Here is a 20,467-nt window from a genome sequence, read left to right on the forward strand (position 1 = left end):
ATGTCTGTAAAATGGAGGAACTTCCATTGTTCATTTTGCTGAGGATAAAATGATGCATTTGATTCAAGAGCCCTTAGGGAAAAAATGCCCACCACATTGCTAGAGATTCCACCATCTGTCTTGAAGTACTTACCATGACTGCTTCTGAACAGCCTGGGATTTCCAAGTTGTCCTTGGCTCCCTCTGAGCAATGTTTGTCTCAGAATGTTACTCTCTCCCTTCACCCGAACAGCAGGCTTCCTGCATCCTTAACAGACAACAGAAACAGACATGTAAAGACTTACAGCAACAAGCCGATGTCTCAAAGCATATGTCTGTTGTTCTATTGGAAAGATGGAGCCACATCAGAATCCTCTTAGACCACTGTGATAGACAACAAAGGAGATAGTCATTGGCACAAAGAGAAATTTTTTTTAATGAGGTTATAAATATTGCTATTTTTCCCCTTGCTTTTCTTTCCCGCTACCGCTACTCTACTACTACAGATATTTGTATTGCCACTTTAAAACCTCCAGTAAATAGGCAGCTCTGTAAAACACGTGTGCTAGAGGAAAAAGAAGAATAAGTACTACTTCACATTACAGTGAAGAAAAAATATCCAAATACCCCAGATTCTTTGAAAACAAAAAGTCCTGTTATTTTCATGTCAAATTTTCATGTAAAAAGCTAAGTATATGTATAGTAGGGTATACATAAACTAAGAAAATAATTGAAATTTATTGAGTAGAAAACAAGTGTTTGTTTGAGTTGCGTAAATATCAGAAATCTGAAAAATTATTATATATGGAACTACTAAAATCAGGCCATTAATGAGTACATGAAGGGGGTAGGCAATTGGTTTTTAATTTCTAAGACTTATTGTTTGTTCATTAGCTGGGCAAGTTACTTCAATTATTGAAATTAAAGTGCTGAAATAAATGTAATCAGCCGGTGGCTGTCTGCCTTAGGTAAACACAGTGCTGCTGTTGATATTGTTTTATGGCAAGCCCAGTAGTGTTTCTTCATACTTGAACTGAGCGCCAGTCTAAGACATCTGCCTTCTGTTAAAAACAACCTCATTACCATGAGTCAGAATAATTACAGATGATCCAAATGATCTTACTTTGTAGAATGATTCTCATTGATCATATTCGCATAGTTCCATTGTAAAGTAATTTAAACACATCTTGGGATGACTCCAACTCTTATTAATAGATGCCGAGACAAATAAAAGTATAAAATTCATAGGTATGGATGGCCAAAAGCATGTGAAAATATTCTCATTATTAATTAGGGAGATAAAATTAAAGCCATAGTAAGGAATGCTTTCACAACCATATTGTTGGCAAAAAATGTTTAAGTCTTATATCATCAGGTGTTACGGAGGCATGAAACCACTGGTGGTGGGAGGTAAAATTGGATCAACTGCTTTGGGGGAATAGTTAGCACTATCAAATGTGTCAAGTAAATTTTTCACATAGTAATATGTAACAACATACCCCAATTCCTTAAAAGAAGAATCACTTCATGCAGCTGACAGACTCATTTATGCATCTATAGTCTCATAGACGTGTCTAGAAACTCCGAATAAGTTGTGCAGTTGGGTTTTGACTCTAGACCCTGGTTTAGGATGGCTCCTGAGATACTTGTACTCTGATTCACATAGTTTAATAAGTGTCTATTATGCCCTTCCACTGGACAAGATACATTCTGTTAGTAGTATCAGAACTGCCAAGGACAAAAACATTAAATTCTCCCCACTCCCCACAAAAGAAAACAGGAATAGCAACCAGTTCTCAGACTTCTACTTACCATGTAATTGGTGAAAGCAGGGTGTGGAATAGATTTACACTACTATAGAGAAAAGGAGGGGAGAGATTTAGATCATTCTCTGGGTACACTCAAACTGTCTATCTGTCAAATATATAAGCATGAAATAAATTCTATGAGTCCAAGAGCAAAGTCTTTGATGCATACATATAAGGAGACCTATATGTTTGTAGACTGTGGTATTATTTATAATTATGAAAAACCTTAAAAGATCCTTAGTATCCTCTGTGAGAGTTAAAAACTTGATAAAGTCATACAACAGACATTAGAGTGCAGAGACATAAGTGAACTGGAGCTATAACTAGCAGAAGATATGGGTTTTTAAAATGACATGTAAGTTTAAAACAGCAAGGTGAGAAAGAACACAGAGAACAGATACTACTTATGAAAACTGAAATTAATGTGTACACAGAGGTCATCATTTGTTTAGGGAAATATATGCAATAATTATTAACTAAGTAGAGGAAGAAAAGGTAAGAAAGGGGAATGAAAGAATAAGATTAAGTTTTGTTTAAAATATATTTTAAACAAATTTATAGTAGTATATGGTTGCTGAATTATTTCCGTTAAAATTTTAGATGCATAACAAAGTTAACAATTTGCCTTTATGCATACTGTTTTAATCCAAAGCAAGTCCATTTGGACAGCACACAGTTGGTTTTTATGTGCTTACCTACTCTATGACTTTTGACTACAGGCATTAATCCCCTTAAATATAAAGCAGTTATTGATACATTAGGAAAGGATAGCCAATGTAATTACTAAGCAAAAGAAAATAGGGATGACTTTACTTATATCTTCTTATAAAATATATTTTAAGTCAGTAGTTATCACAAGAGATACAGAAGAGAAATATATAATAATATGGTCAGCATAATAAAAATATATAGAAACTGCAAATATACATAGACACCTAGCATCAGAGTACTAATCAAGACATTTACAGCAAATGTTGGTAGAGCTAAAGGGAGAAACAGATAGCAATACAGTTATAGTAGGAGTGCTCAATACCCCACTTTTGCCAATGGAAATAACATACAGACTCCAGATGCTATTGCTCTGAAATATCTGATTTCATTGGATTATAGCAAAATATCAACCAAGTTGGAAACAGAAAGTGAGAACAGAAGCAAAATGTGTTTAATTCACACTGCTAATTCTCATACTTTGAGTATAGCTTGCACTCCATTTTTAATGGGAAAAATTATATAGCTCACTTTGTCACATAATATAAATCACCATCTATTTCACAGATTTGATAGAAAGATGGGAGACAGTTCAGCTTCAAATCACAGTTTTATTTGCTTTAATGAAATAAAATGCCTGTGGAATTTAATGGAATATGCCTCATAAAAACCAATTTAACTTTATTCTAGTGGCCACATCTATCAAGCATCCATTTTCAATGAAGGTTGAAATTCTGTAAAATTTAATCACCAACCACGGGGAGAATAGCTCATTATGAAATGTACTACAACTTCCATTTGGAATCCATTTGTATATTATTTAACTTGCCTAGTATAACTTCTAAGGATCCTTCACCTACTCCAAAGAGCACGTGTTCTGGTCAGTATGTCTCTGTTTCCTTCTATTGACATTGATATACCAGACGACCAAGTGTCTGGAACACTAACTATCTGCCAGGCACCATTGCAGGTGGGAAGAGCTGATTAGGAATGAGCTCAAATACAGCTGCAGGTAATGTCATGTTTACAAGCTGGGAGTACATCATGTTTCAGCAGGGACACAGACCTAAATACATAATTTTCTAACTTGTCATTCAGTCTCATTAATGCCCTCAATAAAACAGAAGCAAACTGGGAGGGTGGAGAGTCATGGCAGGGCTGTCCAATGGGTATTCCAGGAGAATCTCCATTGGGTGGCTAAGGGAACTAGGGAAATGTGCCATGGGGAAAGAGAGAAGATCTCCAAAAAGAGACAGCGTACTGTTACCCCAAAGGAGAGCGTGTCAAAGTGTCAGAGAAGCCTTGGCTGGGCTGCTTGACTAAATGAAGCTGAGGTGGAGGGGATCGTGCTTCTGGGTGCAGCATAAATCTGTCATTGTGAACAGTTAGCTCCTTTTCTGCCAAAAAGAGATTTGGAGCACTGTCTCAAATCAATCACCTTCATGTCTTATATTGCATACTAATTTTTAGGCTGATATAAAAATATCATTAGGTAAGTCTGCCCTCCTGTCAAGATTATTAAGATCATAATTTGATGTCTTCATTACTGTGTTGAGGGGGACGTGGCAAAAGAAAATACTTGTGCAGCTGACCAGGCCCTCTTCCTCTCTCATAGGGAGCTTGCCTTTATACAAAGGAATTTACAGATATTTCTTCCCGGCTAAGGTCTTGGTGTGGCATGGGTATGAAGGGTTATAAGAATGAGTCCAAGATTCCTTTAGTTTTTAACCTGGGATGACCCTATGGATGTTACTGAAAACTTTTTCAATTCATATCTTGGGTTGCTCTAGGCATATGGTTAACTTCAGACAAAGGTAAGGTGTTTGAAATTATGTTGGAAAGTACAGATCTTGGGAGAGCAAGTCGATGTCACAGTGTCTACCATAGGTTTGTAGCTATAGAAAATCCTTGCTCCACTCTTCCCTTGCCTTATCAACTACAATGTGTCACAGCGCATCATTCTGAAATTCTTTCCCCATGTTATTTTCTACTGGAATGATCTGGCCATCCCCAGATGCCCCTGAATACATGAAATTGGACCTCTAATTTGGTGTTTTTGCTTCCACTCTTGAAGAGCTCACTACTGTATTCCAGCTTACACAGCCCGAGAATCACTGGGCATTGCTTGTTCTAGCCTCTCTTACAACTGGTACTCTCCTGTCCCAGCCCTAATTCAAATCCCTTTGTGGACCATGCACCTCTGAGAGGTAACGCCCTCCAGGAGTTTCACATCCCTTTGTGGCAATACTTATTTAGTGTTTATCTTCCTTAGGCTCTTTTCAAAGTGATCCTTTAAAGGCTTGTTTACTGTGACATCCATCATGGGCCATTCTGGTGTTTTGCTACCAAGAATAATGATTAAACCAGAGTTAAATGATTTCCTCACTTTGGTTTCTGCATTAATGAAATGACCCTTAATACATGACCGGTTGAGCACTGATTGAGGTCACTTAAGGCAAATTTATCTTTTCTAAATAGGGCTTTGTGGTTTAAACGGAAGTAATTGATTGGGCATCAATAATGAGCGATACATTGTAAGGATGTAAATATAAAACAAGTCTGTATTTTTCTACCATGCAGGGTTGGTTTTTTTTTTTTTTTTTTTTTTTTTTGGTATGTGTGACCATGACTCTTGCTCTATATTCAGGGAAGCATACAATGTCTTTTTAAAGGTGTCCTGCTGCACAGCTCCCCTAGTGCTCTCAGGTGCTCCGCATGCTACCAGGGGAGAAAAAGAATCATTAATCTTACCCAGCTATGAACCCTGTGAGCTTCAATAGCAACCACGTCTGGTAAGATATGCCTGCTGATGCAATAATAGCATGAATGCCATGGGTTTAACCATGGTTTAAGTCCTGTTCCACAAGATTAAATACAGACTTGGCACCATTATTGGGCTAGGAACTTGTGGCCACACAGCCCTAGGCCATAGGGGAGAACCCACTATTATTTTTATAGTGAAAGGATATAATATTAAACAGACCTTTAACAACTTACTTTTAACATTTCGTAACCTTCCTCAGAGAAGCTTTTCTTTGCATAGAGGGCAGCCAACCCAGAGACCTACAAGTGATTAAAGTGCATATAAGAAGAACCTGTAGCGTGTTCAGCCCTAAATGTCTTTCACAGGTGTGCCGTCTTTTTCTTGATTGTAGTTCATTCCAGATGTAGTCAAGTTGATAACCAATAATAACCATTACAACTTCCCAAGTAATCACAAGGGGGGTATTAGTCTTTCTTTAATACTTTTGTGTTTCCTTTCCCTATGGAGCACATGTTTGTGTGTTTGCATCTCTCTGTATGGAGTCAAAATAATCTCTATTATCTTCTGAAACTCTCTAGCGGTATGTTATTAATATAACATCAATAAATAATAATATTCAAGGTAAAATCTGAAATTTTAAGTTCTAATTTTGTATTACTGAATGTTTTATATTACCTGTTTCAAAATGATGAAATAAATAATGTAAAACCAAAGAGAAAGCATTGAAAGGACAAGGAGGAATTGGAACATGAGATGATAGGACCGTCAAGGGAATGAAGATCCCAATAGATTTTGGAAGGACAAGAGTAGCTGTAGTTGACAAGTTTCTTTAACTGTCCTTTTGTTAGGCTGTGCCCAAAAGAGTTTTACTAAGCATTTCAGGCTCTCCTTAAACTCCCTATCCTTTTACTTAGGCCTTCCTAGTACTGGGATTATAGCTGTATGCCACCACGGCTGACTATACTTGTTGATCTGAGTGAGTTCAGACGTTAACACCCAAGTGTGTTCATACTGTATCCTGTGAAACTGACTCAGAGAGTAGAACTGAATGATGTAAAGTGTAGGTCTGACAGACCTCTTCCCAAACAGCTCATAGAACAGTGTTTCCTGACATCTTCTGTCACCCTTTAGTGCAGCTGTGGGATTGAGTCCCAGAATAAAGCCAGAGAGGATCCAAATAAACATAGGTTCCTGGTGGAAACACATCATATCATGGTATTTGGAGTAAAGGAAGAGATGCCTGAGACCCCTGTTGAGAAGAGCTGCAAGAAACATCCAACTACCAGTCCTCTTGTCACGCATATGGCTTTGCAATATTCCCCTACATTTTAGAAGTTGGGAAGGTCCAAGACTACCCAAACCTGATGCTGATGTCATCCACACATCCCTTCCATGACAAATAGTTGGATGTCGACTACTTTCAGATATTTTAAGAAGAGTGGTAATTACCAGGAGAAAGAACTAGATGCCCAGCAGACTTCAGAGAGCATGAGAGTGACTTAGGAGAAGCCAAACAGTTTTCCACTTACTGAGTATTGCAGAGGTTGCTGTATTTGTGGTGACAGAAATTTTCTCTTTAAACAGACAAAATTTATTGTGCACATTTAAAGATGTGCATCATTGATTTTTGTAAACAGTATGTGTACATAGTAAAATGATTACTAGAGTAGAACTAATTGCCATCTCCATCATCTCATACTTGCTTATTTTCTTCCCTGTGGCAGGAGTAGATAAAAACTAAGTATTTAGCAAAATCTGAAATAATGTACTCTTATTAACTGTAATCTTCATGTTGTATATGTTATATTTTAATTTTCAACTACCTTGTATTTGCTATTTTGTATCTCTTGATCTATATCTAGATTTCCCTTTCCCAAACCAAGACCAACCAATAAGCCTAGTTATTCCGAATATTTATATCATGTATATTTATATAATATGTGATCTTTTTTAGATGATTTCACATGTAAATTGGATCATCAGATATTTTTCTTTATGTGTTTTGCTTTACTTAGTATGATGTTTTCCAAGCCTTTCTAGTTGTGCTTGGAGAAGTTGTTGAAAATAAAGGTGAATCATCTTTATTACTAAAGCCTTAATGACAGACCTTTATATGTAATATACACATGAAGAAAAAGTTGGAGTAAGTCCCCATTGTGTTAGTAACTTCCCCATTCTTCTGACCAGAATACTGTCTCAGGGTTTTAGAAGTTTTAGTCTTTTGTATAAGGAATGGGGACTAAGGCAAGGCTGTTCAACATCATGGGATATAGACGAAGACTGCCCATTTATTTTCTGGTCACTCAGACCCAAATAATCATGCAAAAACTATATTAATTACAACACTGTTTGGCCAATAGCTTAGACATATTTCTAGCTAACTCTTATATCTTAAAACAATCCACTTCTATTCATCTGTAAATCACCTAGAGGTTGTGGCCTACCAGTAAGGTTCTGGCAGGCAGCTGGAGTATTTATTCTTTGGCAGCAACATGGTGTCTCTCTGACTCCACCTACTTTCTCTCTATATCTCTGTTGCAATTTCCAGCCTGGCTATATTCTACTAAGCCATTGGCCTGAACAGCTTCGTTAATAACCAATTGTAATAAAATATATTTATAGCATATTCAGAGGAGAATTCCACATCATCTTCCTTTTTCTGTCTAAATAAAAAGGAACGTTTTAACTTTAATATAGTAAAATTACATATAAGAAAACAGGTATCAGGCAAGAATTACAGTTATATTACTTTTTTGATTCTAAAATTTCATATCTAATTTATATTTCACCATAACTAAGGAAAGCTATAATTATAACTATCTATTCTTCAACTCCATCAAAGGCCAAAGAAGGATATAATATTACCTAAGTAAGTGGGAAGTACATTGTAAGCAACTTCCAAAGTTCTAGAATGGACAGAGACATCTCGCTGCCTGGAGAGTCACCCAGAGTTTTTCTGTAACATTAAGGCAACTATATTCAGTCTACAGGCCCTTAGTATCTAGCAGACTTCTCCATGGGGCAGGAAATTTGAAAGACTGTTTCACTTCTATTGGCAGTTTGTCAGTCACTTTCTTCTGTATTCTGCGGAATGTCTGGCAGATTCTTTCATGAAGCAAGAACCTTGAAAAACTGTCTCACTTTTTTTTTCTTTTAAGACAGGGTTTCTCTGTAGCTTTGGAGCCTGTCCTGGAACTAGCTCTTGTCGACCAGGATGACCTCGAACTCAGAGATCCACCTACCTCTGCTGGGCCTCTGCCTCCCGAGTGCCGGGATTAAAGGTGTGTGCCACCACCTCCAGGCAGGACTGTCTCACTTTTAAGCAAGTTCAGCAACCATTTTTCTGTGGGTCTTGCATGTCCAGTTCATACAGCATAACATAAAGCAGTCCAGACAAAAACAGTTTCTTGCCCAAATGGCTAACAAACTCCATAAAGAGCCTTTTTAATGCCCATCATCCTCTTAAGTAGATTGGTGCTGCCAGGAGCAGATGAGTCTGATTGCCATTAAAAGGCCCAAGTTCTTAAAAACATTTTAAATGTCATATTTGGTTAGCTTTTAAAAGGTTTGAAAAATATCTATCCATCCAAACTGTATCTCTGTATATCTAGAAGGCCTAATTAATATGACTAAAAGCTTGACTACTATAGATGACTATCTATTATCCTGTATTTAATTATACATTATATTTTTTAAATGAAATGCACAAACACAATACCTTAATCAAGATCAGGAATATACATATAACAATATTGACTTTAATTATGTAGCAATAAACCAAGATCCATACCAATGCAAAGTATTCATCTCTATAAGATATCCTTGTTTAAATGTAAATAAATACTTAAAAACAATCATTTAGGAAATTTGGATGTTGATCTCTAGACTATTTCCTGTTGATTGGGGATGCTGTTAATCAGGTTTTTTATGAAGTATCCTGTGTGGTAGGTTTATGTCAGCAAGCAGTCCTAAAGCTGTCATGGATGTTGGACCATCTGGGCCATTGCTTCAGGTGGTCTTGTGTGATAAACCATATAACCCTGAAAGGAATCCACAGATTCTCATCTTCTGTGGAAACAAAAGCAGAAGTTCTTTTCCAAAGCAACATAGCCTTGGACTCAAATTTGAAGTCAAGATACCTTTAAAATATATATGTTGGTTTAGCTTAGTAGTCTGTACAGTGAAATGTCTCTCTGTACTTAGCTCATTCACAGTAAAAAAAATTCAAGGAAAACATAATAATATAAATAATACAGACTCTCTGTGTATTTTTCATCTTCCAATGGCTCATTTTTCTTTACTCCTTTAATCTATGACTATCTGTACTCTGTCTCTAAAGATTTTATTTTATTCTTTAAAACTATTTATAACTGTCTATACTCTTTTCCTTGGCTCTCTCAAGCCTATGTACATTTTTTAAAACATACTGTTACCCATTCAGTGGTTTATTTCTGTCTGACTCTGTCTTTATTGCATATCTGTAATCATTTTCTGACCAGGGGCACTTTTCAAATAGTAAACAGCTTGGTCACAGCAGCCCTGGATGCTGGTTCCCCCTCTCTCAGCCTTTCACTATGGTGGAGGTATTCACTGACAGATCTGAGACAACTGGGTGGGAGCTGTCCTTATCACCTCGACTCTGGCAAGCAGTTTGTCCATGCTGCCACTAAGTAACTTGCTGCACATTGCTCTCAAACCCTATTCAAGTGCTCAGCCTCCTAAAAGAGCCAGAGCTGTTCATGCAGCTAGCACAAGCTAGAGCTGTTTATGCAACTAGCACAAACCAGAAAGCCTTCTATTTATTTATTTATTTATTTATTTATTTATTTATTTATTTATTTATTTGAGACAGGGTTTCTTTGTAGCTTTGGAGCCTGGAGACTGTCCTGGAACTAGCTCTTGCAACCCAGGCTGGCCTTGAACTCACAGAGATCCTCAAGCCTCTGTCTCTCAAGTGCTGGGATTAAAGGCATACACCACCACCACCCAGCCCAGGAAGCCTTCTTAAAGGAGCCACACAGTTTTTGTTGCTACTGCTGAGTCAAGAAACCTTTTTTTAAAAAATTCATGCTTCTGCAAGCTTCTAGCAAACAGAGCCCATTTGAGAAAATTCTGTTACCATGAAGCTGTGCCTAACTCTTATTTTTGTTGGTTTTATTTGTGTGTGTGTGTGTATGTGTGTGTGTGTGTGTGTGTGTGTGTGTGTCTAGAATTCCTTCTCAAGCTCTATCAAGTTTTATGTGGATATAGTTGGCCCACATTGGTGTGCTGTTTGTAGATGGAGACTACACACATTTGTTTTCTGGTTCTTTAGACTGAAATAATCACACAAAAATTATAAATTACAACACTGTTTGGCCAATAGCTTATTCATATTTCTAGCTAACTCTTATATCTTAAATTAACCTATTTCTATTAATATGTGAATCACCACGAGGTTGTGGCCTACCGGTATGGTTCTGACTGGTGACTGGCATCTTTCTCCTTCGGAAGCTACATGATGTCTCTCTGACTCCACCTACTTTCTCTCTATATTTCTGTTCTAATTTCCAACCTGGCATTATGCTACTAAGCTATTGGCCTAAACAGCTTCTTTAAAGACCAATGGTAATAAACATATTCATTGCATACTTAGGAGAATCACACATCAATAGGGGACTAGCAAGCCCAGACAGAATGACAAAACCAGCAGCAGGATAACTGCTTCATAAGCCTGGTGCTAGTACCCTACTCCTCCTAATGGAGGCCACAGCCTCTCAAATAGCATCAGCAACCAGGAAATTAGTGTTTGAAAAACAACACTTGTCAGTGGCCAAGGTAAGAGACATAGGCAGAGTATCTACCTTACAACATAACATGGTTTTTCCTCAGCTCACAGGGATCAGTATAGTAGAGAGGTCACATGTTAACATCTAATTAATTCAGAAAGCTTGGAATTACAACAAACACATGTATGTTTTAGTCTACAATCTTATGAAACTAAAAAATCTATACATACTTGAAAATTAAATAACACACTTCTTGTCAGCTAGTGGGTAAATTAAGAAATCAATAGGGGGAGTTAGAAAACATCTTATACAGGAGTTGGGTGTGTAGCAAACTGGCAGAGTGTGTGCTTAGATTCTGTGAGCTCTTGGATGTAAAAGGCCCCAGGAAATAAGATATAACAAAACAAAACAAAAACAAATAAGTAAGCAGATTCAATATAATTCTTCATACAAAGCCATGCTGCAATTTAAATTATATTTCTTACAGTAACAATGACTTATCCCCAAAGGCAATTAAAATAGTAATCTAATATTAATAGTAAAAAGTAATAAAACTCATAAGAATAAACAAAGTAGTCAGTGAAGTCCTGTAAATTATGGTTTCATCACCCTTTTCCACATAGGATCCTATTTTTACTTGAAAAACATCTACGTTTTTTTCAGGGATCTAGGTATATAAAATTATGTATACAAATCAGATATTTACTGAAAAAAGCTCATTGAAAATTTTCTTGGTACAGATAATTTTACCACTTATTAAGGATGATGTGCAGGTTTATTTTTCATAAAAGAGTTAAATATTCCTTGAAATTTGATATTGTGGGACATAGAAAATCTTCAGAAGTTTAAAGAGCTAATTGATTTTTTATTTAGTAATTATCAAGCTGAGAATGTCTCTCTCCATAAATATATAGTTCAAATTTCAGAAATAATATTTGAGACAATTCCATTGTTGTTATAAGTTCTGTTCTAATCCCAAACCAAATAAATTAATTGAAGAATTTGCATGAAACTTAGAAACCAAAGTAGCAATTTTAAAATATAATATTATAATATAATACAATCTAAAGATATACTAACTTGATATTTATTAATGGTGGTAGGAATATATTAAAACATTTCCATCATTAAGCCATCATGTTTCTATAGCTGTAGAACATGTTGTATGTACAATGAAAACCCTATAATTTATAACATATGTTAATCTTAAATCTAAATTGGTTTGTAAGGCAGCATGGCTATGTTGTGTTTTGTATTATTTAAATGAAATACAAAACTAAATTGTGCAGTTTGTTTTAAACAAAGGACCATAAATAAACAATACTTAGGAACAAATAAGAAAGCTAGGTGTGTTGTACTCCTTGAATTCAGAAAATATTTAAAAGCTTCAGTAGTTAAAATGTTATATCAGTACAAATAGACATGTAGTCCAGGCACAGAAAGAAAGAACCCAAAACAAGTCTTCTCATTATAGTAAGGGTCTGACAGAATACCCAGAAAGCAAAATGTTGAGCACAATCTCAGCAAGCATTGAAAATGCTGCACACCCCATGCAAAAGAGTAAAGTTGGAGGCTCTTCCCACACCACACAAATATCAACTAAATTTAATGTCCTAAACGTATCACTGGGGTCTCCCAAAAGCCTAAAATTCTAGGCACTTGTGCAAAATAAGGCTTGTCAAAGAAAGAAGGGCACAAATTTCTAATATTTTTTCAGTGATTTGACAATCTTTGCACTAAAAGACAAACAATAAAAATAGGTGTCAACATACAGGTTTCTACAATGGGAAGAAAGCATGCAAAGTGCGAAGGCAAATGTATATGAGAGAACATTTGAGAGCTGTAGCTATTAAGGGGAGATTATCCCAGATACACAAGAGATTCTTGTAAATTCATAGAAAAAAAAAACGATGTGAGAATTCTATTTAAAAAGTTGTCAGAGGAATTTAGAATAGACATTTTCTTCCCAAAGATGGACAGATGGCTAGAGTGCTATGAATACATGCTCAGTATCATTAATTGCTGGGGAAATGTCGAACAAAGCACTGTGTTTGTGACTTGTATCATCAGTAGCAGACACTGTCCATTACCAGGCAGAGGGGAGTATTCATGAGGATGTGGGAAACCAGAATTCTTGTATTCTTTACGAAGTCACCCAAAATAATATTTTCTGTACTGATAATTTCATAATGTTGATTTTGTGAACACTAAAATAAAAACAAAACCTCATACAAAATTCTAACCATGGGTTTCAGATTATTTGTAATAAATAAAATCAGTATCATGATCAAGTCCGTTTATTCAGAGGAACACAAGATTATTTAAACACTTAAAAATCAATTAATGTGTTTTATCTCATTAATAAAATATGATGGAAGATGTATACCTCAGTACAGTCAGACAAGTAGCTTGTAAAACTTGTCCATTATATGCTGTATTAAAATACTATCATCATGATAATCTTTAATGAACTAGAATGGCAAGAAGCTTTCTTATTCTGAACTTGATGGTTAGAAAAGAAAGTAGATCTCTGCACTCAGAAAAGGTTCAGAGAACATCTAATACCACTGTGTGTTTCCAGATTTGTAAAGCAGGCACTATTCATGCAACAAAGCAGAGAGAAAGAAATAAGCAAGCAAATAAGTATTGTTCAAGTTAGAAAAGAAGAAATAAAACTGCACTGTAGAGACAGTGGATTGTTTGGTTTGAGTAGAAAAGTACAAACAATCTTCAGAGTTGACGTTAGTTGTCCCTGGATATAATAAGATCACCACTAAATTCATCCACCAAATATATCAGCAACAAATGTCCAGAAAAGTAAGGTATGTGTGACAGTTTCAAAGCCGCCAGGTACCTAGACCATTTTTTTTTTAAATTCTAGAAGCATGATGATTATGACAGCCTTGATTTTCAGCATTTAGCGACAAATATTTCCATCTCATGTGCTCTTTACTAATTTTCAATCTTCCCATAGGAAGATGGGTGTCCACTCCTTGGATGTTAGGCAGGAATATACCATGTCAACAGAGTACAGCAGAAACAATATATTGTAAACTCAGAGGTAAGGCTGTAGGATACAAGGACTAAGCTCACTCTTGGTGCACTTTACTCTCGAGAGTTTTCCTCAGGGAGCTTTTTTATGAGTTACTTTCAAAAGTACTAAAGTGAAGCTAGAAAAATATTGTTGACTATTTGAAGAAAGTCTTTTTATTTTGAACTTCTATCTACCTCTCTGTGTCTATAAAACTCTCTATCTCTATTTATCATCTATCTATCATTTATCTATCTATTATCTATCTATCTATCTATCTATCATCTATCTGCTATAGGGAGAATGGATTCTGATTGTTTTTAATAATAAAAACCTCAGAGTCAGCTACCTCAGTGAAAGCTGAAAGATCAGAGAAGAAGAGCTGCCAGTTACTAGAGTTCTTACCTCTACCAAGGTTCATACCAAAGGGGTGATCCTGTCCTCAGACCACATCCTTAGATCATATCCTCAGACTCACTGCTCAGACTGCAACCTCAGGTTGACTATTGCTCAGACTGCAGCTCCCTCTGACTGTACTGAGCTCCTGGCTCCTCCTGTCATATATTCCTCTCTCTGCTCAGCCATATCTCTTCTGTCTCCACCTCCTTAGTGCTGGGATTAAAGTCATAGGATCCCAAGAGCTTATCACTGTTGTGTGATGCCTTTTAGACTGGATTAATTTTGTGTAGCCCAGGGTAGCCTTGAACTAAAACAGATCCATATGCCTCTCTCCCAGGTCCTGGGATAAAGCTGTGTGCCATCACTGATTGGTCTCTAGTGAATTAGCTGTGCACTCTGATCTCAAGGCAAGTTTTATTTGTGAAAACACAAAGTAGCACCACATCTATCTATCTATCTATCTATCTATCTATCTATCTATCTATCTATCTATCTATCTTCCCCTCTCTCTTTGATGTTGCATCTCTACATGTATAAAAATATATTTCCTAAACTAAGAATTAATAAAATTTCTTATGTCAGAACCGATGAACAGGAAAAGTTAAATGGAGTCAGAGAAGGGAGGGCAGTGTAGAGAAAGGAATATATAGAGGGATCACTAGCTCTAAAGGCCTTTTAAAAAGTCACGTGGAAACCTACTACTGTAAAAGCTTCCTTAAACATATACATATATAAAAATAATTGAAATGAAGTTACCCTATAACAGCACAACAACACCCCCTGTAGTAATATGAGCGGCGGCGGGGCTGTGTCCCCAACACCCCAGCCGCCTGCTCGGCTAGCTTATGCCCCGAAATAATTATACAGACACTGTATTCATTTAATCACTGCTTGGCTCATTTCTACCTGGCCTCTTCTAGGCTAACTCTCGCACCTGGACTAGCCCATTTCTTATCATCTGTGTAGCACCGGTCTTACCGGGAAGATTCTAGCCTAAGTTCATCCTGGGTCGGAGCTTCATAGCGTGCATCTTCCCTGGAGCGGGGAGCATGGCGTCTCTCTCTGAGGCGTCTGCTCCCGAGAGGAGAGCTGTCGAGTCTGAGCTCACTTCCTCTTCCTCCCAGCATTCTGTTCTGTTTACTCCACCTACCTATGTCCTAACCAATAAAATGGGCCAAGGCAGTTCCTTTATTAGCCAATGACCTTCCTCCATCAAAGTTACCCTATAACAGCACAACAACACCCCCTACTAGTTACCATAGGCTAGCAAAAATCCCTGTACTAGGAATAGGGTATCGCTCTTCAAGCTGTTGGCCAGCACAATTCCAAAGATGCCCAAATTGTAAAGGCTGTTGTAGTGTTCTTCATTTTCCTCTAGAACTTGACTATAAGACTTTACTACTGAAGACACTACTTATGTAAATCATAACTGTGGAGAAATCAAGTGGCTGCTGACCTTGTAGCATCAGTTTTACTAACTAACTTCTGTAGTGTTGAAACGGACTATGGATGTTACTGTAGGAGAAAAATAGCCAATGACACCAGACTGTGAACTCTTCAAACCACAATAATGACTATTTTGGCAAGGTATGCACATTGGCTCAATAGTAACATAAATGTTATGGAAGTAACCAACCACTTTCTGAGGCCAACTCCACCTGGTATAACCTATACCTGTCACTGTAAATGAGGTCAAGAACGTATAGCTAGGTGGATTACAGGCCCTAGGAGGTAACCTACTATTAATATTCTACTAAACGAGTATTGTTAAAATTACTTCTAATGACCTATCTCTCACCCATCATCAGAGACGTATCTTCTTACAGAAGAAGGCAGGTAACACAGAAACCTACAACTGTTCAATGTGAAGAGAATAAGAGATTTCAGAGTGCTAGGCTTAAATCTGATGTCAATATTATACCTTTGAAGATTTGGGGATTATCGCAGAAGAGAAAACAGAAAGACCATAAGAGCCACAGATGGTAGATGACTTCAAGGAAACTTTTCTGGATGCAGCAGAAACGTTGCCCATCTAAATTCACAGCAGCAGTGACAGCATATACAGAACTGTCAAGCTCAAGTTAGACAAAAATCCAAGCATGAGTGAGAGAGGTGGTGGGCACAAAGTCCCATCCCTAGTGGAGGAACTATTAACAATTATTATCTTCTGGGACAGGAAGAATCAGTTGTCTCTGATGGTGTACTACCTGACATACCATCACACTTCACTAGCATCCTCCCAACCAAAGAGCAGACAGACAGAACAAGCTGGACTTGGTAGGTGTGAGGAGACGTTATGAAGTTGGATAGTACAGGAAGGTGGAGTGGATCTGAGAGGAGTTGGGGGTGGAGGTGGATATTATAAAAAAAAGTATGTTTACTAATTAAAAAAATAATAGAAATTGTATCTAAAAATACCCTAATTGATAACTAAATAATAGAGAAGGATAAGAAGAGGTTGACTAGTGTTCCACATGTAGAATTCATTTTCTAATGTCTCCTATTGAGGTTAGAGACATTGCTTAATAGTTAAGAGAACATACTGCCCTTGCAGAGGGCTTCAGCTCTGCTCCCAACACCGATACTGAGCACCTGACAAGTAATTGCTTATAACTCCAGCACCAGGGTCATTTTATGTCCCAGCCTCTTCTGGCATCAGTGCTCACATACATGGATATACATTCGTAAACATAATTAAAAATAAAAAGTATTATTAAAAATTTTATACTGAAGATCACATTTTGGCACCATTACAAAATACTCCTAGTTTTGCCTGGTGATATAGATTGCAAAATTAGTGATACTTTGTTGCTCATTCTGAGAGGAGGTGGGGACAATATATGATAAGAAATTAACCTGTAAGTTCCTCCTGCCCAAGACCAGGTAACTTCCTGGTTTTGGTTCTTGAAGAATAACAAAGCCTTCTGGAAAAATACAGTGGATGAATGGTTTTGTCTACAGAAGCCCCAACAATGCGTGCCTTGGAGCTACTTGACTGGAATTTCCAGGGAGTAGTCCTGACAGAAGTATGTCCTGGTTAGTACTTAATTAAAAGCTTGCTTCAAATTTGGCTCAAATGGTGGAATTGATTTTCTCTGGATAATTCAGGTTTAATTTGGAGTCCTCAGCAAGATAATTCCATACCAAATACTCAAGTTAGGTTCTTTACTCAAGCTCAGGACACTCCCCTACTCCAACCCACTCCTGCACTCCCATACCTAATGCGGGTGCACAGATCTCATCAGGTCCTCCATGTTCTTAGATGAAGTACCCCATAACCAGAATTCCAAAACCAGGCAGGAAATTGTCATAAGAAGCTAGCTTTACATAAATAAAGTTTTCAATTTTCAGGATTAGCAATATGGTCAGTATTATGAATGACTTTGGGGAAGATTTTATGCAAAAGGCTTGGTAAGGTTTACAAATTCAGGATTATCCCCATCTTTCTGCTTTCAAAGCATGAAGCTTGTGTGCGAAGAACTCTGGAAAGGCTAGCAGAATAAGAAGGCTCTGGCCTTCAAGGGTCAGAAGAATGTAAGACTAGCTAGATGCTCCTGCTTAAAGATCAGCTTATTCTTACTTGTCACAAACTCCCAAGTAATCCTGGGTGAGGCAAATTAAAGATTCAAATGAACTGCCCAGCTGCCCCACAAAATTATTGATGAAGTTTGTAATCAGAGTTGAATATTTTTGAAGTGTTTGTTTTATGGTAAAAACTAACAAGTGTCTTGATTAATGACGTTCCTGGTTTGATTTCTATAAATTTTTCTGAAACCATTACCACGTTGCGACATAAAATTTGGAATAACCTAAATTTGTGTTCCCAGACCATGATCACTAGTGTTTGTCTCCAAAATAAACTATCTCATATCTGAAAAAAAAGAACCAACATATTTCTGTAAGATAGCAGCATTTTGTCTATTTATATATCATAGAAAGTAGCTCATTATAAAATAGATTAGATCCCTGACAAATGACTGGACAATACTTATCAAAAGTATATTTTTAAATAGATGGCAAACTTTTCAGGAGACACATTTGTTTGACTTTCTTTATTGTTCCATGTTTGGTGACCAAAAAAACTCATGGAAAATATTTGCAACTATTCAAGTTTTTATGAATATACCTAGAAATTTACGATTTTATATCAAATCTGCCATGAGAGTCTACTAAAACTTAAAAAAATTCTCAGGTAATTGACATGGGATTCAAAGCTTCTTTAACCATGAATTCACAATAAACTAGAATATTTAGGTATCTGACTAACAGAGACAGTCTTGTTGAGCAACTTTCAAGTCAGTCAATGGATATTTCCAAGAATTTTCCCATAAGTATATTGTTTTAGGAATTGATGAAAAGCCTCTTAAAAGTCTTAGATGATGCCTTATCTAAATATTTTAAATATTTATCCTTTGTAGAAAATATTTTAATGATATTCCTTTGTAGGAAAAAATAATAATCTAGATTAAATAAAGTTTTGTCTTTTTGTTTTTTTAAGTCTGGATTTTGATTGAAGATGTAAAATAAATACCAGAGATGACCTGAGTTATATACCAGTATTACCAAAAAAGAATATATATATATATATATATATATATATATATATATATTTGTAACAATCAGTTTAGGAATAAAATATTTTATGACTATGACACTGGAGAGATGGTTCAGTAGTTAAGAGCACTTGCTACTCTTTCAGAGGATCTAAGTTCAATTCCCACAACCCATAACCATCTGTAATGCCAGCTTCTGGACACACCATCTTTTTCTTGTCTCTCTCACCACTGGACATGCATATGGTACACAGATATACATGTAGTCAAAACCCCTAATATACATAAAATAAAATAACAAAATTAATATCAACTTATCAAAAGAATTTGATGAGAACAAAGCAGATTTGAACAAATAGTATTTGAGCAACTGATTGTTTATAATAAAACATTGAATTCTACTCTCCTCAAACATGAGAAGCCAGTTCAAAATAGAATGTAGATTTAAATAAAAGAGCTAAAACTTGTATTTTGGACAACATAGAAAAAAATGAAATGATGAAAGTCTTCGTAATTATGGATTAAGCAAAGTGGTTTTAGGTATAACACCAAAAAGTAAAGAGGCACATGTCTTATTTAGGGTTTTTTATTGTTGTGAAGGGACACCATGGCCATGTCAACTCTTATAAAGTAAAACATTTAGTTGTTGTAACTAGCTTACAGTTTCAGAGGCTCAGCCTACTATCATCATCGTGGGAAGCATGGCAGCATGAAGAAATATGTGGTGGTGCAGTAGTAGCTGAGAGTTTTATGTCTTTTAGGCAACAGGAAGTTGACCATGACACTGGGCAGTATTCAGGGCATGGGAAACCTCAAAGCCTGCCCACGCAGAGCATGCTTCCTCCAAAAAGGCTATACCCACTCAAACAAAGCCACACCTCATAATAGTGCCACTCCTTATGAGAGTATGGGGGCCAATCACATTCAATCTACCTCAACATGTTAAGGTTTCTTCAAAATTAAACACATGGTATTTTGTCCCAAGGAACCCATCAAGAAATTGAGAGGATAACCTTCAGAATTGAAAACTCACTTGAAATTGCAAATTTAAGACTGTACTATCCAGAATGCATAAAAATTTTTTTCTTCACAAACAAAAAAAAAGACAACCTAATTAAAACAGGCAGAACACCCCAAGAGATATTTCTCCAATTAAAATGCAACTAGTCAATAAACTCATGAAAAGAACCTCAACATCATAAGCCACCAAAGAAATGCAAATCAAAATTCACAGTGAGATAATTCATGCTCACTAGGGGTGGCTTTAATAAAACCAGTAAGCAAGTGAACACGCAGGAAGTGTGAGTGTTTGTAGGGTGTTGAGTGATTTTAATCTTCAGGTATTGCTGTGGGGAAGGCAAAATGACACCTCAGCTTTGAAAACAATGCAGCAGTTACTGAAATGGTTAAGCAAAGAATTAACGTATGATCCTGCAACTGTACTCTCAGAAGTGTAC

This window comes from Microtus pennsylvanicus, chromosome 2 (assembly GCF_037038515.1).
Source record: "Microtus pennsylvanicus isolate mMicPen1 chromosome 2, mMicPen1.hap1, whole genome shotgun sequence".
NCBI classification, from domain to species: domain Eukaryota; kingdom Metazoa; phylum Chordata; class Mammalia; order Rodentia; family Cricetidae; genus Microtus; species Microtus pennsylvanicus.